Raw genomic sequence first — 24,324 nt, forward strand, 5'->3', positions numbered from 1 at the left:
AATATGCAGCTAAAAGGAACTTTCTCAGCTGCAAGCCTCACAAGTAGGTCAGATTTTGTTTCTCACGACAGAAACAAAAGTAGTGCATAAATTTTGCTCCCGTAGGCACTGCTCGTGCCAGGACTGACGTTGTAATGGCCCATTCTTTAATTTTATATATTTTGACCCTCTATAGCGCCTGCGCAAACCAGACACCGAGGCCCCTTTTCTCCTCTCGCTCTCCTAACACACCCTTTACCCCTTCCAGATGTGGCTGCGCGCTTAGATGATACATCTCTCCAGCTGCACCTTCTCACTAAACTGCATGACCTGAAAGCCCTCTCAAATGATTTTTCCCGCGATCAGCTCCTTCCTCACCTCTGCGAATCAGCCCAGACCCTCCCCTAATGTTAGTGATCGCTTGGGCCAGTTCTTAGCCCCCCTCCGTCTCGAAAACCATTCCTCTAGCTAACGCGCCCTCCCGCCCCAGAAAATTTGAGTCCTACCTAGCCTCCAACGATCTCAATGACCTTTACAACTCGTACTCTACTAGTTCCAACTCGACCCCGCCGAGACAAATACAAATCATCCATACTAACCAGCACAGAGAACCATCTTCAAATCTTAGAGCCATCAATAAAGACAACCTCACAAGAGTAACTGTCATCCAGACTCCTTACCCCATTAATCCATCACGACTTAAATGTGTACTACTCAGTTGCAGGTCAGCCAGTAAACACGCCTCCAATAACTTCGACCTCATCCAACACAATGATCTAGACATTATCATTCTCACTAAAACGTGGCTAAATCCTGTCCCCACTCCTATCTTAGACCTCCTAGTACCTCCTACTCACGACATAATTTGGCTAGACAGAGCCTGGAAGCTGGGTGGTGGCCTAGCCTGTATTCTTAGGAACACACTCTTGATTTCTCACTTGGAGTCCTCTTCGCCTTCCTCCTGTGAATACCTTTGTCTCGGCATCTCAAGTAATAACCTGCCGGTTTGCAAACTTCACACTTTTTATCACCCCTCGGGAGACAATCTCCCCTTTATCGAGCAACTAATGGAAGTCATCTCTGGCAATGTCGACTCGGCGGTGTCCCAAATCTTCCTTGGTGATTTCAACCTCAACTGGTCAAACCCCAATGACCGTGCGGTGAACCTGCCTTAAAGCATTCTTGAATGATCAAGAACTAATTCAGCACTGTGACCAACTAACTTATTATATAGGAGAAACTCTAGACCTCATTATCTTGAAAAGGCAGACCATCACATTGGATACCATTACCCTTTTGCATTTGGTCCAACCATCACTGCATCCTCTTTTATATTAACAGGGAGGTGTCCATGAGGAAGGCTCAGCCAACGAAATCAAAGATCTGGAAAAGGGACCTCAGATAAATAAACTCAGATGAACTAGCAGCTCACTGCAAATCTGCCCTCTCCTCCCAAGCTGACTTGGTTGAGGTTCAGTTACTCACTGACTCCTACAACTCGACCAGTTCAAACAACATGGATGTCATTGCACCACTCCAACAAAAAAATGCCTCAACAAAAATATCCAAACCATGGTACAACGGCAATTTAAACACAGAACGCCGCAACCTTAGGGCAGTTGAATGTTCCTGGAGATCCAAACCCTCCCTAGAAAAACTAAAACTCCTTAGATGTGTTAGGAGATTCTGCAATAAGCAAATCAAGAGCGCTAAGACCTAATCACCAACTTGATCAAGCTGCTAACTGCCCAAAGAAACTGTTCGAATTGGTCAAACAGCAATCAGAGGTAGGTCCAAACCACTCTGACGCTGGAGGCAGCTCACCCTCTTGCAACAAACTTGCTGCTTTCTTCACAGAGAAATCAAGACTCATCACCATTGAACTCGCCTCTAAAAAGGCTCTACTGCAATCCTCCGGATCCGCCCCACCCCTTGACCTCTTAGAAAAGTGCAAACCTATCAGCCTGAACACTTAAGAACAATGCGTTGTGGGGCACCTTTACCCCATTCAGTGAAAAAGATATCTACATGATTCTTCAGAATATCAACCCATATAACCACTTCAATGACCCGTTGCCCCCTGCCATCTTCAAAGAAATCAAAAATGTGCTAATTCCCACCTGGACAAGGATTGTAAATGATTCTCTTTCACAGGGCACAATCCCAGACTGCCTAAAAGCAGCTCAGGTGTCACCTATAGTAAAAAAAAAAATTCCATAATTTCCACCATATCTCCGACATCCCCACCCTAGTCAAACTACTAGAAAAATGTGTACAATCCCAAATTTGTGCTCACATAGATAATTTCCAACCCCTAGACCAGCATCAATCCGGCTTTCGGAAGGGGCACAGTACTGATTCGGCTCTCACGCACGTTATGGATGACATTTTAAAAATGCTTGATTTAATGATTCCTGCCTCCTAATCCTTCTTGACCTTTCCTCCGCATTCAACACAGTTAATCACGACAACCTCTTATCCATTCTGAAGAACAGGTTGGGTTTCTCGTGTCGGGTGTTACAATGGTTCTCGTCCTTCCTCCTCCACAGATCACAAAGAGTCAAGGCAAACCATTCCCTCTCCCAGCCTCTCCAGTACTCATGGGAGTCCCCCAAGGGTCCGCCCTATCTCCTATCCTCTACAACCTTTTCTTGGAACCATTAGCTAATTCACTAAATTCCTCGAACATTCTCTTCCATATGTATGCGGACGACACACAACTTCATTTGAAAATCTCATCCCCGGATAACATCATCTCACTCAACACTACCCTAATGTCTACTCAAAATTGGTTAACTGAGAACCATCTCCTGCTCAACACCTCCAAAACCGAATTCCTTCTAATCTCTCCTCCAAACCACATCCCCAAGTTTGACCTTTGGCTGAATCATCTCAGTGCTTTCAACTGCACCCCTCTCATCGTAGACTCAGCCAAATCTCTCAGAATCACCCTGGACAAGCACCTGACTATGAAAAATCACATCAGCATTGTGTGTAAGGGAGCTAACCACTTGATGAGGACACTTAGAAATATCAAACCATTCCTCCCACAAAAGGATTTCAAGCAGGTGGTCCAAGCACTTGTCTTGCCGAGGCTAGACTACTGCAGAGCTATGCTTTGTGGCCTTACCAAATACACCCTGGCTCCACTAAGGGTATCACTGAACGCTGCGGCTAGGCTGGTCACAGGTACCAAACGAAATAAGCACATATCCCCTGTCCTAAAAGCCCTTAAATGGTTGCCCTACGAAGCTCGAATTAAGTTAAAGATTGCTGTTCTGGCGCACAAAGCCTTGCATTTCAAAACTTCCAGGAACCTAGTGCAAAAGCTTGAACTATCCTGCGGTGGTAGAGCCTCAAGAAGCACCAACACTTTCCTCTTGAAACCACTCATCATTCGTAAAAAGAGAAATTGTCACCAAGCCTTTCTCCTGCGCTGCCCCGAAGATATGGAACTCTCTTCCACCGGATGAACGCAGAATCTCCTCAACGACTGCTTTCAAACTGGAAGCCAAAAGATTCCTAATGAACAAATTCTTACCTTAATTGGGCTAGGCTCACCTGCTCGAAGTCATTGATCCTACAATCATTGTATCATCATATGATGCTGCTCTTCTTCACCGCATTGTGTGCCCCCCCTTCGTAGCCTGCTATATACCTGTTTATCGTATTCCTATCCTTGATTCATTTGACTTGTAATTATGCGTTTATTCCTGTTTTGTATTCTTACTTGTGGATATTGCATTTATGCCTGTCCTTCCTTCCATCCTTTTGTAAAGCGCTCTGATATCCTTCGGGATCTTGTTCGCGCTATATAAAACTTAGTAAATAAAATAAATAAATAAATACTAATTTACATATATCAGGAGGCAGAGCGCACAAACGGCTGTTTCCCTATGTCACCTCTTCAGTGCACTCAAACGGAGAGCAGAAACGAGGTGCCCAGAGGTCTAACTTCTATTCGTGCAGCAGGTGCAGTGGCACTGGTCCCAGAGCCCTAGGGCCATTTAACCCTGATAATTGGTGCTATTTTCCTTGCAGCAGGCCCAATGATATCCATGCTACACTACCGGCTCCTCCTTTGACCCCGCCCATCTCCCCCTCCTATCTCCACGGGGTTTCCATCCCTGCTGGGGGCTGCGCAGTCAAGCAAGCTCCTTGCTTCTCGGCTTTCCATTTCTAGTTGACAGCCCTGCAAGGGGGCAGAGAAAGAGGCGCTGCTGACAGCAAAGTGTGGGATTTTAAAAGCATCCTGAATGAGGTGCTTCATAAGCGCCCCCTCGCCCCCACCGCCTTCAACCCCACCCGTGGACTGACGGGTCATTGCATGACCTGCATTTATATAATCTGTTTTACATCACTGCACACCCCGGACCTCCTGTGCGTTGGCACACTTTAAATAACTTGTATTCAGGGAACACACACAGCAGCTCCTGGACCCTACACACAGCTCTGCTCAGAGTAATATGTCCTTTTCTGTGTTATGAAGCTTTGTCTGCAGAAGTCGGATGTTTTAAGCCTTTCTCAGGAATGACAGCTAACAATGGGCACTGATTGCTGCTAGTGTTCCAGTCTTATTAAGTGTAATGGGGTGACCCTGTAACCCTCAGAACCCGGGCAGGTAGGTAGACAAATAATAGTGGTTCTGTCGGGAAGAGCATTTCAATTTAACACAGCAATTAATTTATATATCCCATGAAGGATTAAACAAACCAATTAAATAACGAAACACTGAACCCAATGGAAAGAAAGTAAATCTTTAGTATTCAGATTACTCTTGGATCATAATTATACAAAATGTTACGGGTGCTGTCCAATATACAAAAAATATATTGTGAATACGCAAGTGGTGTAAATAGTGACTTGTGACTGAGTGCGACAGGTGAAACAACATATATACATAAAATGAAAGTTTTTTTCAAAGTATCCACTGCAAAGGGGTGTAGGCGGTTAGACACCACTACCGTCACCAGTGTGCACTTGGAGCTAGTCAGGGTCGCTCTCTCCCTTTACAACCCCTCCCTTGGAACCCTTAATCATGCAGCCCCAAAGCGTCCTCGTACAGCCACAACCCTCCTGGGCCGTGGCGGGAGTCTCGGCGTTGCCAGGTAGGGTCTTGCTGCCCGTCTGTTCCGGTCGTCCCTTCCGCATTGGGACGCTCCTCTTGGTACAATGAGTCCTCCTGGTCCTCATGGCGGTTTCCTGCTCCGTCCGATTGTGGTATAAGGAAAGTCTTCACCAGCGTCTCCTCGCGGCTTGCTCTGTGGGCCGGTCCAAGCGAACAACATCCTCCTCTGGCGTCTTCAGTCTTGAAGCAAAGGAAGTCATGTGACTCTGTCACATGACTTGGAAAGCCCAGTGAGTTAAAGGAACAGTACTCCTCGGGGAAGATCTGTGAATATAGAAGGGGAGACGGAGAAAGATAATGGGGAAAATGTTCCGACGAGGTGTCCCAGGAAGGCGCGTCCTCACAACGCCTCTGCGCAGTTCTACGCCTCTGCGCAGTTCTACGCCCCTGCGCAGTTCTACGCCCCTGCGCAGTTCTACGCCCCTGCGCAGTTCTACGCCCCTGCGCAGTTCTACGCCCCTGCGCAGTTCTACGCCCCTGCGCAGTTCTACGCCCCTGCGCAGTTCTACGCCCCTGCGCAGTTCTACGCCTCTGCGCAGTACTACTAGGCTGCTGCACTCTGCGCAGTACTACTAGGCCGCTGCACTCTGCGCAGTACTAGGCCGCTGCACTCTGCGCAGTACTAGGCCGCTGCACTCTGCGCAGTACTAGGCCGCTGCACTCTGCGCAGTACTAGGCCGCTGCACTCTGCGCAGTACTAGGCCGCTGCACTCTGTTGGACTGACTCTGCACCGCTCTCTTGGAATCTGCTCTGCACTCTATGCCACTCAATTTTATTCAGTTTCACTCTGCCACTGCAATCTACACCAGTGCTCTCTACACCACCTTATTCAAAATAATTCACTGTATTCCATTGCACTCTATACCAGTCTATTCTGCACCACTGTACTGTATGCCACCATACTCTACAATATTGCACTCTACGCCATTGCACTCTCACTTTACTCTGCACACTCAAAGCCACTGTACTGTACTCCGCTATACACCACTGCACTCTGCTACACTATTCTGCAACACTGCACTGTGCGGCACTCTACTTTGCAACACTTCACTCTCTGCCACTGAATTCTGTGCCACTGTGCTCTGTTCCAATCTACTCTGTGCCACTGTATGCCACTGCACTTTACGCCTTATGCCAATGCACTTTGCACCACTCTAATCTGCTGTGCACCACTGCACTTTGTCGCTGTACACCATTCCAGTCTAAGCCACTCCACACCACTTCCCTCTGCAACACTGCACTCTATACTCCTCCACTCTACCCTGCAACATGCACTCTACTTTGCTCCACTCTACACCAATTTGCTTTACTCTGATACAATCTAATTTGTGCTGCTGCACTCTACGTCACTCTACTCCACTCTGTGCCCTTTCACACTGTGCCACAAAGATCAATGCTGTGCCACGGTACTCAACACCATTCTGTGCCACTGGGCTCTACCCTGCACCACTATACTCTACTCTGCACCATTCTACTCAAACAATCTACTCCACTGCACTATATGCCACTTCACTCTACGCCACTGTACTTCACTCTACGCCTCTGCAATCTATGCTATGTCACTGTACTCTAAACCACTGCACTTGACATTATGCACTCTACACCACTTTACTCAAAATCAATGCACCCTAAGCCAACGACTTTGCACCACTATACTCTACACCACTATACTCTACACCATTCAGCTCTTTGCTTCAGCACTCGACACCACTGCACTCTACGCTACTCTGCGCCACTGTACTCTACGAGCCTGCACACTTCTACTCTACATGACTGCACTCTATGCCACTGCACTCTACTCTGAACCACTCAATTATACGTCACTTCACCCTACCCGGCACTACTCCACTATTTGCCACTTCACTCTGGGCCACTCTACTCCATTCTGCGTCATTCCACTCTACGCAACTACAATCTTCTCTACACCGCTCCAATCTACTCTTCACTATGCCACTGCACTCTACGCTGCTCTTCGTCTCTGCACTCTCTGGCAAGGCACTATATTAATATTCGTACTTATTAAGCGTTACAAACCACCCTGACAGGGTCTCTAGGCACTGCTGCGTATCTTCGGACATGAGCTACGGATGAAGATAATTGACTAAAAGCAAGGCTAAAACACTAGGGCGGTCGATCTCAAATCTGGGGAACCGGGTTGGAGTCTCTGCATTGACGCTCAACAACCCGTGATTCAGTGCAAATCACTTAATCTCCCTGTGCCTAACAAAAATGAATGTGTCCTTGTGTAACGCAACTGGTGCTCATGTAAAGCGCTATGATACCAGATACCTTCGGGTCAAGTTCATGCTATATAAAACTACAGAAAAAAGAGGTATAGTTAGAAAGGACGAGGAGAAGCCTCGAGGTCGGAATTGTTAATATCCTACAAAGGAAAAAGGACTTTGATGAAAGTTTTAAAATACCACAACCCAACAATGTTCTCGACATCAAAAGTGCAGAGAGACAAAGACCTTGAGGTCATTTCAGGGCGGTATGCAATCCGTACAACAGCAGCAAACCCACAGCTGGCAGTACCAACAGGGTAAGCAGTCATTTTGCAGACACCATTTGGAAGAGTACAACCACAAATGGGGAGGATGGGTGGCCCAGCCAACAAGTATCTTTACACAATTCACAAGAGGCACCCAGATAGCGCCCAAAGGGGGAACGAGGGTGCAAGCACAATAACTCCTATACTCAACACCAGTAGGAGGTAGATTACAAAGGTTCCTCAAACAATGGAAGAAAATCACCACAGACAAATGGGTGTTTAATTCAATGCAATATCCAAATTAAATTAGTTTTATCAAGGTATCTCTAAGCAAGGCCCCAAAGAAAAAGGTATATTCAAGAAAGGAGATGGCCCTTCTACTCAAGGAAGTAAAGGAGCTGAGGACAAAAGGGGCTATGGAGTTAGTGCCAACACTGGAAAGAACAAGGAAAACTACTCCGCATACTTCTTAATTCCAAAGGTAGATGGATCGCTCAGACCAATTTTAGACCTCCAATTTTTAAACAAAATCATAATCACTCAAAAGTTCAAAATTACCACACTACAAGAGGTAATACCACACATTCAAATGGGAGATTTTGTGTCCACAATATATTTAAAAGACGCTTACCTGAACATGCACTTGAATGCAAGTCACAAAAGATTGCTCAGATTCATCATGAACAAGGAGCACTACCAGTTGAATGTACTGACTTTTGGAATAAAAGCAGCACCAAGAGCATTCACAAAGTGCATAGTTAAGGTAGCAGCACACCTACGGAGACAGGGAATTCACGTGTATCTCTAGCTAGACAACTGGCTGGTAAAAGCAAATTCATTAAAAACAATGCAAACCGCATATGCAACAGGTGATAACACTATTTCATCAAGGGTTCTCAATTCACATAGGAAAGTCCGAACCAAAACAGGAAAAGATCTTCCTGGTTAAAAGATTAAATACTATATACGGGAAAGCCTTTCCAAGCGAGAAGAGAATAATGGCGCTTCTGAGGAGACAAAACTCTTCCAGAAGGGGCAAGCTCTTGACAGTGAGGACAGTGGGGAAGCTGATGGAAATGATGGCCTCTTGCCTCCTGTTAAAACACAAGGTTCACATGAGACCATTTTAGGAATGGTTGCGGAATCAATGGTCACAATCAACAGGGAGTTGGGAAGATCATGCATGAAATCGAAGAGGAAATAGCATGGTGGAACAGAGCACATATACTACAAGGAAGGGAATGTACACGGCCAACTCCTACAGTGACCATAACAAAGGAGGCATTTCAGAGGGGATGAGGGCGCACAGGAGCAACCTCCAGGTCGGGGGGGTCTGGAAGGACCAGAATAAGGTATAACACATCAACTTCTAGAACTTAGCATTAAAAGCCTTTCAGAAAGAGCTCTGGGGAAATCCATATTGATCCATACAGACAACACAACCACCATGCATTATATCAATAAACAAGGAGGAACCCAATCAATGCCACTGTCAAAACTAGCACAAGAAATATGGATCTGGGCGATCCAAAGAGAAATGCAGCTAGTAGTAATCTACCTGCCAGGGAAAGACAATATTGAAGCAGACAATCAAACTGCATGGTCTCATGAGTAGGAACTGAACTAAATTGTACTCTCAAACATTTTTCACAAATGGGGCACGCCAGAAAGATCTGTTTGCAACTTCCCAGAACGAACAAATGCCAGCGATTTGCTTCCAGACAACCATTTCACCGATCCTTCAGGAATGCACTGTGGATAAACTGGTTTGGGAAATTTACATCTTCTTTTCCCCCCCAATACCACTACTCCACAAGGTAATCAACAAATACAGGAGCAGATACTTATTGCACCACAGTGGGCAAGATCGACATGGTTCTGAGAGCTGATAAACCTGCCATAGAGGAGGTTTTACACACTACCAATCGGACAAGACCTTTTGTCAGTGAAAGGAGGAAATGTCTTCCATCCGGAACCAGAGTCCTTAAGTCTGACAGCATGGCTCCTGAAGTCTTAGTGTTTGGCCACTTAAAACTACCCAAAAAAATAATGGTTTTCTTGCCTCCTTCAAGACTGCCAACAACTATGAAATGTTATTCAGCAAAATGGAAATTTACTCTGTGGTGCAGGAAAGAAGGATTCTTGAAAAGATTCGACAAGGAAAGGCTCGTTTTCAGATACTTAACACACCTGTTAGAGTGTACAATAACCTATTCACCCCTGATGGTGTATCTGGCAGCAGTAGTGGCATACACTAGAAGCCACTTCGAAAGAAGCCTTTTCACGTCAAAAGTCATCAAACGGTTCTTGGAAGGAGCAAAAAGAATTACACAGCCAAAGAGGGTACCTGTTACAACATGAAATCGAAATACAGTGCTCATACAAATAATGAAAGTACCCTATAAACCATTACATAAAACCTCTTTACACATGCTCACTCTAACAACTGCGTTTTAGTGGCCATTACTTCACTATACAGAGTTAGTGATTTGCAAGCACTTGCATTACAGGAACCATACTTTCAAGTACACAAGGACAGGACTGATGACAGACCCTCCACTCTTGCCAAAAGTGATCTCACAATTCCACACAAGTCAGAATTCAGGTACCAAGTTTCTTTCAGAAACCAAAGACCCACGTAGAAAGAACATTACGCACCCTATATGCCAGCCGAGCAATGATGTATTACATAGAGAGATCAAATACTCATAGGAAAACAGCTCAACTCTTCATGTCGTTGGCAAACAGTTTGCTAGAAAGACCAGTAGCAAAGAACTCAGTTGCAATATGGATTGCACAAACAGGTAGGAGTAATACTACAAAGTAATCCTGGTGCACACAAAACAAAGAATGGAGCTACTGTTGCTTCCAAGCTGATACTCCACTTCAAGATATTTGCATGGCAGCAACATGGTCATCGGTGCACACATTCACAAAGCACTACCTTGTGTACATTCAGATGAACAAACACACACAAGTAGGACTAAAGGTCTTACAATCTCTCTTTGCTAATCAGTGTTGATCTTCACCCAAATCACCACTCTAGTAAAAACTGCTACAAAATAAATGCACAGCATGTGAATGCAGAACCAATTCATGCTGCAAAAGATCTACTTTCTTACCTGTCGGTGTAGTTTTGAAGCATGAAGAATTTCTGGATTCACAGGTGAACCCACCCTCCTCTGCCAAGAAGATGAGCGAAAGGGAAAAAAAAAATCTGTAGATGGCGACCTAGAACCAAGTGAACAAAAGGTATCCGCACAGTCATTAGGTCTCAAAGGTGTGAACTATTGGTTTTAGTAATGCTTGTGTTATTTACTAATCCAAGTGGCATCTGCCATTTTGAAACGGTAAATAAAAAAGTATACCACATGGCCCCGGATCAGTCCTCTGCTGCACACATGCATTGTTGCACCTTTTAAAATGTATTTAAAAAATCTTTGATAGTGCACACAGCATCTCTGGAAATAGAATTTTGCTTATGTTTGTGTTGTATGAAATCGCCAAAAGTCATTGACAAATTCAGCATGTCTTGGTGCAGGCAAAAGTTAAAACACAACATGTCACACTTCCTTGTCCCCTAACACTGCATTTGATATTTGTAAGTCACCTCTCCAGCAGGCCTGACAGCCCTAAGGCAGGGTGCTGAATATTACGTATCGGGCATACCATCATGAGCAGATATGCCCTTGTGCTGGTCCAGAGGTGTGGAACTTAATACAATATCTACTTGTCCATGGGGCAGGTTGCTTCATAAATGTACTTGTCCTGTAACAAAATCCACTTGCCCCTTTGGTGTCATGTAGTGCAGCGACAAATTATGGCAGCAATCGCATCATATAAGAGCTCTGATATAGCCACCCTGATTATGCCAGGGCTCCTACCATAGTAGTGTTTGCATAACGGCAATCCTCTTATGCTACCACGTTTCCACAGATATACATACTGGGGCTGAAGGTAGTGGTAAGCTAGTTCCAGGGTTAGAATCCCTCTTTAAGTTTGTGCCACCCTACTAACTTGCATGTTTTAAGGGTTTTCAACAACTCTTCACTAATCTTTTCCCATACTGAGAAGTGTTGGAAATTTACTCCTGACCATGGCAGACGTAAACCTTCTTCCAGAGTTGGGAAAAATGTGGTTGGAGGGAAAGTGAACTTGCAAATACTCAGATTTTCGCATGAGCAAATGTACACATGCATATTTGCTCATGCTAAAAAGCAGTTCATAAATATTTTCTAGGGGTACTATTTCTTGTCCTACTTCTGTAAATTCTTGGGAATTCATGAAAGCCGTATAGCTGAACTTAATGCGAGGACATATACCATGGGTGCACTTTTGAGACTTTCTTTAATAATTGGGCCCCTAATTTAGTCTGGTGTTCACTGTGAACTTTTGTGTTTATTAAAATTCTGTCCCTCTCTGTGTCAGCTGGCTTCACTGTAAGTGACCGCATTCTGCTCTTAAACAAGAAGCATATCAGCACACAAAGTAGTTTTATTCAGTGGCAGTAACTACTGTGGCAATGTATGCTTTTTGAGACCCCCAAAAAATGTTTGCTTTTGCCAATGTTTTTATAATGGTGAGGGTCTGGCAGCTCCCTTCACTGATAAGGATTTACAAAAACCATGCCAAAACAAGTAACACATTGACAACACTAAAAAGCTGACCACCCGTTTCAGACCTACTGGCTTTTCTAATGCTTGTTTATTTTTGTTTCCCATAATCTTATTGAAACTGGTTACAATAATTTTCCTTATGAATATTTTTGGGAAATACTAGCATGCATCGACCCATTACTAAATGATGCTGCAAAGAAATGGTACCTGAAATTTTACAGTAGTTTAGCAAAATGTTTTTAGGTCTCGCTGGTGTTAGCCGCGCATAGCGCTGCTCCAGCGAAAGACCTATTGTTGTGGGTTTGCCGGGAATGGCGGACAGGGGATGGTTACGCATTTTCCTTGGCGATTTGACCTCATGGGCGCACACGCCCAGCCCGGCGCCGTGCATATCTCCTGTCCCACATTCACAGCCTCTCTCAATCGCGCACAGACAGAGTGACACACACACACCTAACAGACACAGAGTGACACACACACACACCTAACAGACACACAGTGACACACACACACGCGCACACACCGCCCAATCCCCCGCCCCCCACTCACCGGCCTCTTTTCTTGTTTTAAGAAAGGCAAGAAGTTCCGCCCCTGCATCCGTGGCCTGAAGTTACCGAATGCTGCTGGCATGGCACCTAGCCCCGCCACTCGGTGTGGATAGTGGCTGCTACTCCCAGACGCTGTGTGGGGTGGAGTCAACCACAGTCTGGGTGTGCCACTGCTTCTTTCCTTATCGCTTCTGAGACAGCGTGCGAATGTGCGACCATCAGGCACGCATGCGTCATCTTCGGAGCACGTCTATTCCTTGCGCAAGCCTGTTGAGGCACACGTTGCTCAGTTCCCCAGTACGCATGTGCAGTGTGCATGAGCTGGCCCATTGTGCCGCCTCCTGTCGCACTTTGCGTCCCGGCGCGCGTTCAATCGTTTTTTGCCTGACTTGTGGTCTTGTGGAGCCTTCCCTCGTCGCATAAATTGTGCTCCTTGTGATCACCGTCGGCATTAGTTCTGTAGCACCAGCAGCGAGGTAAGGGGCCGAACCTCGGTAGTGAACGGCGGAGAGGTGGTATAACCTGTTTATGTTGAACTCGCAACATTGGTCTGAGGATGTCACCTGGCACCTCGGGACCCACGGAACTGAAGACATCGTGGGACTAGACTGAGATCATGGCGGATCCAGGGGCACCCGAGGCCGAAAGGATGCGAAAGTGAAGCCGTAAATCACAGAGCGTCACGTGTAGATGCATGGGGAACTGGTGCAGCAGCAGGACACCTCTGGGGCTCGGAGAGGTTGCACAGCGAGGTTAGTTTAAGCAAGTGGGTTCTAAGATCTTCAGAAGTGCAGACTACGTTTTTACCCTGCTGCAGCATCGCTCCACACTACTCAAAATGAATAGACCATCTGTGTGCGAATGCAGAGGTGTCAGTGGCCAAGCATCGGCCATTGTAACCAGCCACCTGATGAGATCATGAAAGCAACGTGGGTGTCACTGCTAGAGCTTTAGACCTACTGCCCATCACATATTATCATTACTCTAGTATTAAAAGCCTTAGTTTTCAACGTGAGAGGTGGAGCGCAGTGATTACTTAGTTTATTCACCCAGATGGCTCCTGCAGCCTCCTACTTGTCTGCCGTCGTTTGTGATCTGGCTGCCCTTTTATTTTTGGGGATACTGTATTGTAGCCCGTCCTGTTAAGCTTGCTGACCCATAAGCACCTGGGAATGTTGGTGAGGCTGTTGTCTTGTTTGTTAATAGATTTCAGTGACGGAGCAGGAGCTTAAGCAAAACCTAAAAATTAAGTTAATCTTCCGGAGTGCTGGAGCACATTACAGGCTTTGGCCATGCTAAAGCTGAAAGTCAGGCCTCCTTTGATGACAGTCTTATGGCAGAGAAAACTGACAGAGTAGTAGGGGATAATGTGAGAATATTTTTTGGATGTATCTTAGTACTTAACAATGCAAGGCGCGGTGGCAGATACAGAGTGGTTTGAAAAGGTAACTTTTCTGAATGTTAAGTTTTCCTTTCTCTTGTTTACTAAGCGACTGCAATTGTTTCATTCCACAACGTTTTGATAGTCTATTACAAAGTATGTGCATGCTTTTTCATTTTGACTAATTTATTGGTGCTGTTAAGCCATTTATAAGTCTGTCTCTCTCTCTCCGAAATGCTTTAAGGTAAAACGCAGTACTGTCTTTTCCTTCTAGTTCGCAAACAATATAGGGCGGGGGGCAACCCACACAGTTGTATACATTTTTTTTTTTTTTTTAAATATATTTTTATTGCAGGAATTAGTAAATCGTTACAATATCGACCAGCATTGTATCATAAGCAATATCAACAGAATAAGACCCTCTGGCCCCCCACCGTAAGTTCCGTACACAGCCATCCGGCTCACAACCCTGGGGTCGGGCGGCGATATGCAATGGGGGATCAGTAGGATGCTCGAGCTGGTCCGGATGATTCACTGTCCGTCATCTGCTTTTCTAGACAAGCCTATAACCCCAAAAGAAAACCCCCACCCTCAAAAAACTACTAACTGAAAGAAAACCCACCCAACCCCCCCACCAGCGCCAGGGAGCTACCGACACAGGATCTACCATGGGACCCTCGGGGAAAGCAATAGGACTATCAGTACAAACGTTTACCGGGACTCGGGGCTAGTCACTTCTTCACCTTCAGAGTCGCGGGGGGCACAATAATCCCTGAGGGCCTGCACCAACATTTCCCACTCTAACGCGGCTTCCTGCGCCTTCTCATTACGCTGCCTCCAAGCTAGTTGATATCTCAGCGCGCTCTCCCCCGCCGCCCACTTCAAAAGCTCACTGTGCCATCTGCTGCCTGTCGGACCAACTCGTGCCTTCCAGTTCCTGGTCACCTCTCGTTTAGCAAGGAGGAGCCCTAGGTCGACAAATTTACTAGAAATTTTATTCCTGGGGGTATGGGGGAACCAGTGCAGGAGCCCCACCGCCGCATCAAATGATAAGGATCTCCCCGTCACTTCCTCCAGGGTCGTCGCTACTTCCTGCCAGTAAGATGACAGTCCTGGACAGGCCCATAACATATGCAGGAGGTCCGCTTCCTGCGCCGGGCACCTAGGGCATGCCGCCGAATTCGTGGCAAAATAACGCCTGATTTTCACCGGGGTCAGGTACGCTCTATGGAGAACGTAATAGTGGACCAGCTGAAAACGGGCGTTGCGTGTGCCCTTCCAGGCTCGTCTCATCAACTGGGACCAAGTCGTCTCCGGGATCTCCCTACCAATGTCCTCCTCCCAGCGGTTTCTTAGAGTGGTGAGAGGAGCCAACCCTTCGTTAATCAACCTGCCGTAGAGGCAAGTGACCGCCTTCACCGTGCCCGCCGACATCATCACGTACTGGCACACCTGAGATAAGGGGGGTTCCTCCTGCCCGTTCTTCCAGTGTGCCTGGATCGCTCGCAGAATGGCCGAGTGTAGCAGAAAGTCACCACGGGGGATCTCGAAGCGGTCAATAAGATCCTGGAAGGACAGGAGCGCTCCGTCCCCGTACAGATCCCCAAACAGCTGTAAGCCGGCATCCTCCCAGGCCGCCAAGCGTGACCAATCCCCTCCATGGGGGAGGGCCGTCAGCATCCCCAACGGTATTTCAGGCGCATATGGTATCCTCAGTTGGCCTCGGGCGTGGGCCCGATTCCAACATAGGCGGACAGTCCGCTCCTCCATCGACAAGTCCCGCAGGGCCAAACGTTGTCGCAGCGTTATAAAGGAGAGAACATGCCTGGCCATGCCCGACCCCCTCCCGTCTTCGGGGCCCCGGAATTCCCTGGCGATCTCCTGGGTGAAGGTCTGGAGCTGCGCCGCCAGATAATACTTTTCAAAGTCCGGCACCGCGAGCCCCCCCTCGTCTTTCGGCCTCATCAGGGTTTTGAGGGCCACCCGCCGGCGGCCCGACCCCCAGAGGAATCCGACCACCATAGAGCGTAACAGTCGAAACGTGGCCGGTGGGACCCAGATCGGTAGAGTCCGGAAGTAATATAATAGCCGGGGAAGCGCCACCATTTTAAGCAGGGCGATTCGTCCCGCCACCGAAAGCGGCAGCGTGGCCCAAAAGGCCATGCAGCCTCGGAGTGCTCGAATGCTGCGGGCAATGTTCCCATCTAGGAGGTCGGGTTGGTCGTGATAAACAAATACCCCAAGGTACTTAAAGCAGTCGGGTTCCCATCTAATCTCCCTATTTAGGGCAGGGGCGGGAGTACCCCTGCGTACCGGAAAAAGACAGGTCTTGGACCAATTTACTCGGAGGCCCGAGACCTCCCCGAACTCAGTGAGCGCCTCCGCCGCTCCACGTAAAGCGTCGAGCGGGTCCTCCAGGAAGAGCAACAGGTCGTCCGCATACAGCGAAACATAATGCGGGCCCGCAGGCGTCCACAAGCCCGTGTAGTGGGTTCCCGATCGAAGGTGCAGCGCGAGTGGCTCCACCGCCAGCGCAAAGAGAAGTGGGGACAATGAACACCCTTGCCGCGTGCCTCGTTCTACCGGATACCGCGAGGAAATCAGTGGCCCCGCCCGGACCCTGGCCGAAGCAGAGGCATAGAGAACCGCGGTCCACCTGACAAAGCCCTCCCCGAGGCCGAATCTTCGCAGCACCGTGCAGAGGTAGTCCCACTCCAGGCTATCAAAAGCCTTCTCTAGGTCCACCGACAGAACGACCGGGGACGGGGCATCCACGAATGGTTCCCCTAGCAAACGGAACAACCTGCGAATATTCATAGTCGTGTTCCGCCGTGGGATGAAACCAGCTTGGTCTTCATGCACCAGGGAACTCATGTGTCCCAGCAACCTCGAGGCCAAGATGCTGCTCAGTATTTTATAGTCCACTGTCAACATCGATAGGGGACGGTAAGACCCCTGGTCGGACGAGTCTCGGCCTGGTTTGAGGAGAGGAACCACCAACGCCTCACACATCGAGCTCGGGAGTCGCCCCAGCCTCTTCGCCTCCCTGTAGACCACCAACAATCGAGGGGCTAGGAGGTCAGCGTAAGCTGCATAAAACTCCACGGGTAGGCCATCCAGGCCCGGGGTCTTGTTTCTCGCCATCCGTTTAATGGCCCCGCGGATCTCCCCCAATTCAATGTCGGATCCCAGGGCTTTCGCCACCTCTTGCTCCACTGTGCGGAGCTCCAGTGGACGTAGATAATCATCTAGTCGGTCAGGGTCTCGTGCGGAGCGACTACGGTACAAACATTCGTAATAATGCCGGAAGCAGCTAAGAATCTCCGGTTGGGTGTGTACCTCGGTTCCGTCTGCCTCACGCATACTTGTCGTCAATTGGGACTGGCGCGTAGGGTTGGCCAACCACGCCAACAACGCGCTCGATCTGTCTCCCTCTGCGATGGATCGGACCGTATAGGTCTTGTAGTCAAAACAGCGGAGCCGTTCGACCTCTGCCGCTACCTTTTCCCTCGCCTCCGCCGTTCGTAATTGCAATTCCGGGTGCCCGGGGCGTCGAATTTCAAGCTCGCGGAGTTTCCGGTCCGCTGCTTCTAAGTCAGCTAGGATAACGCGCCTTATGACCACCTTCTTAGAAATACAGTAACCCCTCACCACTACCTTAAAAGCGTCCCACTCTAACGCTCTAGTACTCGCGGTGCCGCCGTTGGATGCAAAATATTCCAATATCTTGTCCCCCAGGTCCGCCCTGAAAACACTGTCCTCAAGGATCTCGGGTCGCAGCTTCCAGGTGGGCACCGCCGGCGTCCCGGGGAACCAGCGAAGGTCCAGCAGGAGGGGGTTATGGTCCGAAATGGTCCTGGACAAGTACTCAGACCGGACCGCTGCCGAAACCAGTTCGGGCGACCCAAGAAAGCCATCCAGTCTGACATGTAACTCATGAAGGCTCGAGAAATATGAATAATCCCTAGATGCGGGGTGATGCGCCCTCCAGATGTCCGTCAAACCCCAGCGGGTCTGCCAATCCTGACGACCCTTAGCCGTGCGACGAACCGGAGAATCGGGAAGCGGTGGATGCGAGCGGTCAATGTCTACGTCCACTACGGAATCGAAGTCTCCCCCAAGCAGAAGGGGCCCGGAGAAGAAGTGGGCCAACGAGCCCGATAGCCTGGAAAGGAAGGCAGTCTGGTCCATATTAGGAGCATACACACAGCAAACGTTCAAGTCCCTCCCTCCCAGAGTGCCCGAGATGGCCACGTAACGCCCCTCTGGATCTATCACTGTTCTCGTGACTTGAAAGGGGACCCCTGCCCTGATCCATATTAGCGCCCCTCTGGCATAAGCGGAGTACGACGTGGAAAAGACCTGCCCCCGCCATCTACGCTGTAGCGCCGCCCCTTCCGCCTTGTTCAGATGAGTTTCCTGCAGCAGCGCCATTTGCACTCCCCTACGCACTAAATAAGCGTGGACCTTGTGGCGCCTGGACATAGTATGAAGCCCCCTTACGTTCCAAGTGACACATTTCAAGTTAGCAACATCAGCCATTGTCCCATATTGTTCTCGCACAGTCTCCCCATCCGGGTCCCCACAAAGAAAAGACATCATTCCTCCCAGCACTGATGGCGGCCATTTTCCCCAACCAAAACCAAACAACCCAAGAACGAACCAAACCCTCACCCACCCACCCCAGAACAGGACCCAAACTGCACCATCTAGATCCCATCCAAACCTCGCCTTCCATCAACCCAATAACCCCTACTAATCCCACGGTCGCCACCGTAGGAAGGCCTTAAGGGCCAGGTGCGGGCTGGGCGGAGGCAGTGGGCCCTCGGCGCTCAGGCCACCAGGACTATAACAAGCCCTAAACCGTGCTAAAAACCTCTCGGGGCAGAAACAGGGGCACCCCACCCCTCCCTCCCTCTTTGTCAGCAGCAATGGACGGTGACCGCCTCCCCCCTGCCGGGCCCCCTCCCAAAATAAGGCAGCACACCCCGTTACCCTTGTCCATCCAAAAGGTCCTCCACCGATTTCGGTGTGATCACCGGTGTATGGGCACTATCAGTCACTGAGTCCTCCGAGTCCGATGGTGCCTCCTCTTCACCCGGGTTTTCTTCCTCCACAATGGCTTCGTCCCGTGCTCCCGACAACTCCGACAATACTCCCAACACTCCCCTCCGCTCCGACGACGTCTCTGCAGTTGAGGGCCCTCCCGTGCGGCCGCGGCGATTCCTGATCCTCCTGGATCGCCGTCTCTGTTCCGGCTCATCTGCCTGTTGGGACGAGGAGCCGAAGCCATCTTTCCCTGTCCTGTAAAGCTCGAGCCAGGCACAGACATCCTCCGGGGTGTCGAAGAACTGAGTTTTGTCATCGACAATGATGCGGAGCCTTGCAGGGTAGAGGAGCGAGTACTGGATGCCCTCGCTCCTGAGCTCGCGCTTGACCGCCAGGAAGGAGAACCGCTTGCGCTGAGTCTCGTAGGTGTAATCCGGAAAAATGTTCACCTGATTGTTCGCCACCTTGAATGGACCATTATGTCTGGCGGCATTGAGGATTAAGTCCCTGTCCCGAAAGTGCAACAATCGCGCCACCACCGGCCTCGGGGTGCGTCCCTGTTGCGGTGGCCGTGCCGGGACTCTGTGGGCACGCTCCAGAGTGTAGAAGGAGGATAGCCCCTCCGGGGCCACCATGTCACGGAGCCAGGTCTCCAAGTATGTCACCATGTCGCCATCCTCGATCTTTTCCGGGAGGCCCACTACACGGATGTTGTTGCTCCTGTTGCGGCCTTCCGCATCCTCCGCCCTCTGCTCCAGGGTCGCAATTCGGGACAGGGCTTCCTTCATCGTCGCAGCCAAGGTTCGCAGCGCCGGCTCCAAGGTTTTCACCGAGCTCTCCACTTCCTTGACCCGGTCCGAAAGTTTGCCGTGGTCCGCTCTGAGGAGGCCTAGGCTCGTCGCCACCTGGGCAATGTCCTGTTGGAGGGCCGATCTCGTAGTCGCTATCGCCTCCAGGACGCGGTCGAACTGTTGCTGCATCGACGCGCCACCAGAACTCTTTGGGTCCCCATGCTCCTCTTTGTCCTGAGCTTCCGAGTCCGAGGCGGTCGGGGTAGTCCCCTTGGCTCCTCTAGGTTTCACCATGTCGCCGGGGGCACTCCGTGAAGGTCCCGGAGTAGACGTCTCCGGGTGCAGATGTCGACCACGACCCTCCCGGTTACTGGTCCTCAAACCGAGTATGGGAGACCTCCTTCTCCAGGGCCTGTGGAGACTACTCCGCCTCGGCTCACGCCACCGCCACGGCGTCCGAGGGCACCGATGAGGGCGTGGAGACAGCCGTCGCCGAGTCGGGCAGGCCCGCTCGCCCGCTAGAGACCCGGGGTGAGGGTCACCAACTCCACCGGACGATTTGTGGCGCCAAAGTGTCGCGCCTCCCATGGAAGTGGACTGGCCAGGAGGACGTAGCTAGGTGCGGAGTCGTGAGTCGGGCCACCGCCTGGATCACAGGGCGTCCGCTCCCGGGGTCCCCTATAACGTGGGCATCCGCCCGGTCACCCAACCGAGTGCAACCTCGTTGTGAGAAGTTCGATCCAATAGACAGCCAGTGCCCAGAGCAGCCGGGGATGGCAAAGTCGGGCGCAAGTCGCTGCTCGCGACGCTCCTCCAAGTCAGTGGGTCCGACCAGGGGGACAAAGAAGTCCGGGCGCCATGTTGGGTCGCACTCCGCAACTCCGCAAACTTCGGTTTTACTCCGGAGCAACCCTCGTCCGAGCTCCACCAGGGGCCCTGGCAGGTCTTCGTCGGTCCGCTCAGCAGAATGCGGGGTCTGGGGTGCCCCGCAGCCTCCGATTTACAGGATAATCCCGGGCTCAGTCCCGGAGCCGAGCTCTCAGGCGACCATCGCCATCGGCGCCCAAGCCACGCCCCCCCACACAGTTGTATACATACCGTAAAAGGCGATTTCTCCCCCCCCCCATCAATGTAACTAGTTGGTTTACAAACCATAAAATACAAGAAAAACACACCAAATGTGGTTTATTAGCTTCACCTAAATTATTTGCAGCTGGAAATTTAGGGGTATAGCACTTTGGGATATATTACCTGTGTTTATGGCCACTTCAATAAAGAAAATGCTATAGGTGTCACATTTGCGAAAGTTGTAGCTATTAGCATTGTGAATGACAAAGCTATTAATTTCGCTATTTTCAAAACCAACACATAAATAACAAATTTGTCATTTACAATATCAATAGCTCAAACTTTCCTAATGCGAGACCTATTGCATTGCAAATGCTTGTTTTCCTTGCTTTGATATTATTAATGAACATTTTATTCTGAAACCAAAGAATCCTCTATCTTCCTTTCAAACTTCTGCAAATATTTGCTTCAAATCGGAGAGCATTCTAGGAGCATTATTTGTAGCCTATTTCTGAACTTTGAAAATGTGTGTACACGTTTTTTATACTGGAACCAGTCAGTAGTGCAGTCCGAGCTTGCATTTACTTAGAGCGCACACCCTAATAATAAAGGCTTTCTGTTAATGAACCATAAATATAAGTTTAAACCGCATTAACATATGGGCAAAAATATTACCTTAACTGAAGACAGTGCTCTTTTCTGATCTATTATGTGGTACTGCATACTGGCAGCCAAAGGGTTTGTGCTGCAGGGGGTTGGGTCTACTTGTCCCAAGGACAAAATACACATGAAAACTTGTTTTCCTAACCCCAAACAATATGTCCTGGGCGTCGGCCTATAGATATTCCACATCCCTGTGGTCAGTCCACTAATAGGATGACACTAGCCAGTCTTAGTGGACAGGGAAGCCATTTTTAAACATGTGCCGAGCACTGGTGAAAACGAGTTCCCCAGCTAAATGATGGCTTTACTGAACATAGGGATTTTTGGTATCAAACATCTCGTTTTGATAAACCTACATTATTGTCTGTTAGATTTACCAATACATGCACCCAGAGGGCACCTGAGAGGTACCCCCGGAAAACCTAACAGCCTCTGTTGGCCTTGCTGACTGTTTTCTGCCAGCCGGCCTCGTAAGACGCTGTGCTGACCTCCTTGAGTAAGAGGCTTTTGCTCTTATGAGACTCAGGAAAAAAGCCAGTCCGGGAAGAGTGTAACTACCCCTCCCACAGGATGGCCTGCTGATTAGCCTTCTTTGGCCGGCAAGCCTCAAATGACTGCCACTTTTAAAGTGAGAATCTAGCTCCCAGTCTCAGGAGAGGAAGCTGACCCATTTTCCAGGACTACCTTGGAACCTCGACAGGTGGGAAAATTAGCTAGTCCGGTAGGCGTGCCACCTCCATGCTAGTACCACCCTAAGGTGGGCTACTACGAGGTGGACAGGATTCTTCTGAAGTAGTAATCTTTGTGATTGCATACTTGGGAATTATGGGACAGGGTTATACCCACTTCCCACAGGAAAGTTCATACAGGGGACGTAGTGACACCAAGGGTAAGTAGCCAATTGGCTGCTACCCAACACTTCCTTAACACCCCTAAATTTTGTATTTAGGAGAGTCCCTGGCACAGCAGAAGCCGATACAGATGACCTAATGAGAGAGTAAAACAAAGCAGAGTGGAGAGAAGTAGCAGCTGACCTGGTAGCAACTCTGCTGGCTTGTCTTTTTTTTACCTTGTTGAAAACTGCACCAAAGTCGACATTTCCTGCAGCTGTTGACTCCAGAACCTTGTGAGGATTGCCTACATTCGATAAAGAATAAGACCTCCTGAAGAACAGGGATACTGTTTCCTGCAGGAACTCCAAAAGCAAAGACTCTAAGGCCTCCCGGCCTGCCAAAACCAGATACCTGAAGCCACCGTTGCACCTGTCTCCTCTGGCCCTAGTTGAAGTGGACCACTGGTGTCAACAAGGTCCCCCAGTCCTCCCGAGTTTGAGTCTATTGTGGTTTCACCCCTCATGGACTCTCCAATGTTGTCTGCAGCCTCTGTACGCAGACCCCTTCAACCGTGACCGCTCCCTGTGAAAATATATATTTTTAAATGATGCCTAAAGAGATCTCTGCATCTGTCCCCCCCCCAGCCCCACCCCCCCACCCCCCCCCCCCCCCCCCCGGCTGTGGAGGTGTTCTTTGGTCCCCGAGCATCACAATCCTTGAACCCCTCCTATTGGTTCACTCCTACTGGCCTTCCAGCCAGAGCTTGAAGACTCTTTCCCTGTGACCTATCCCCAAATAAACTTTTTGGGCTCTTGATGCTGTTTTGCACCTTGCACTCTGTCTTCCACATGCCGCTGCTGGTGTTCTGTTGGTGCTGCCTTGCTTGCCCACATCTCACCTTAACTTCTGGAGACTGGTCTTGTAAGTCGCCATACTATACCTGTTTACAGAACTTGTACTTCCTTCCATAGGATAACATTGCAGATTTCCACTTTTTAAAGTGAAAATAATTTTGATTTAAAAATGTATATTAAGATGCATGCTATTTTTATAAATCGGTATGGATCTCCTCCTTGAGTCGTGTAATTTATTGATTGTTGTGTGTATTTTATTGATCATTGGGTGCAATTGCATGTCTTGCACTCCTCTGTGTTAAGCCTAAGGCTGCTCAACCACACTACCCCCTAATAGGGCACGTTAGGGTTGCATACCAAGCCCCTGTCCACTTATAAGGGAACCCCTAGACTCTTTACACCATATATCAGGTTCTTGATATATCTCATAAAGAGGCAGCTTTCTACAAAGATCCCTTGAAATCATCCAGAAGGAACTGCAGAGTAGGTTGTGTTCCACATACTACCTATTTGAATGGTGTTTAGGAGATGGCTACAGTCTGAATTTGCAAGTGGTGTCTGATATCGCAAATTAATAGTTTGGACGATTTCCTTTATTCTGGAATCACAGGGAGATTGGCAACTGGCCTTTATTTCTTAATGAATAACTTTGGGTCAGATGATGCACATTTGATAAAAGACCTGAGGATGACTTCTGAAGGTTGGTAAAAGCACCTTTGTGGATTGATCAGATGATGTTAGGGAGTGAGGTGTCCCTTTTCTGTGGCCTGTTAAGCTGTTTTTTAAGTACCTTTCAAAAATGTATTTGAAATGTAAAGGGACATTTAACAACTTTTGGAGCCATTTATGCCATGTGCATAACTATGGTGAACATATGTAGAGGTTGTTGGGTCATTGTGCTGTGAGATCAATCTGGTTATTA

At 48.9% G+C, this 24,324-nt stretch overlaps 1 protein-coding gene across 2 annotated transcripts in view; it reads left to right on the top strand.

Annotated features, from left to right (window-relative positions):
• The window catches only part of ERLIN1 (ER lipid raft associated 1), a 219,853-nt gene that overhangs the window by 51,777 nt on the left and 143,752 nt on the right, over positions 1–24,324 (top strand). The gene's annotated exons all lie outside the window — the stretch shown is intronic.

Source organism: Lissotriton vulgaris, chromosome 5 (genome assembly GCF_964263255.1).
Source record: "Lissotriton vulgaris chromosome 5, aLisVul1.2, whole genome shotgun sequence".
NCBI classification, from domain to species: Eukaryota; Metazoa; Chordata; class Amphibia; order Caudata; family Salamandridae; genus Lissotriton; species Lissotriton vulgaris.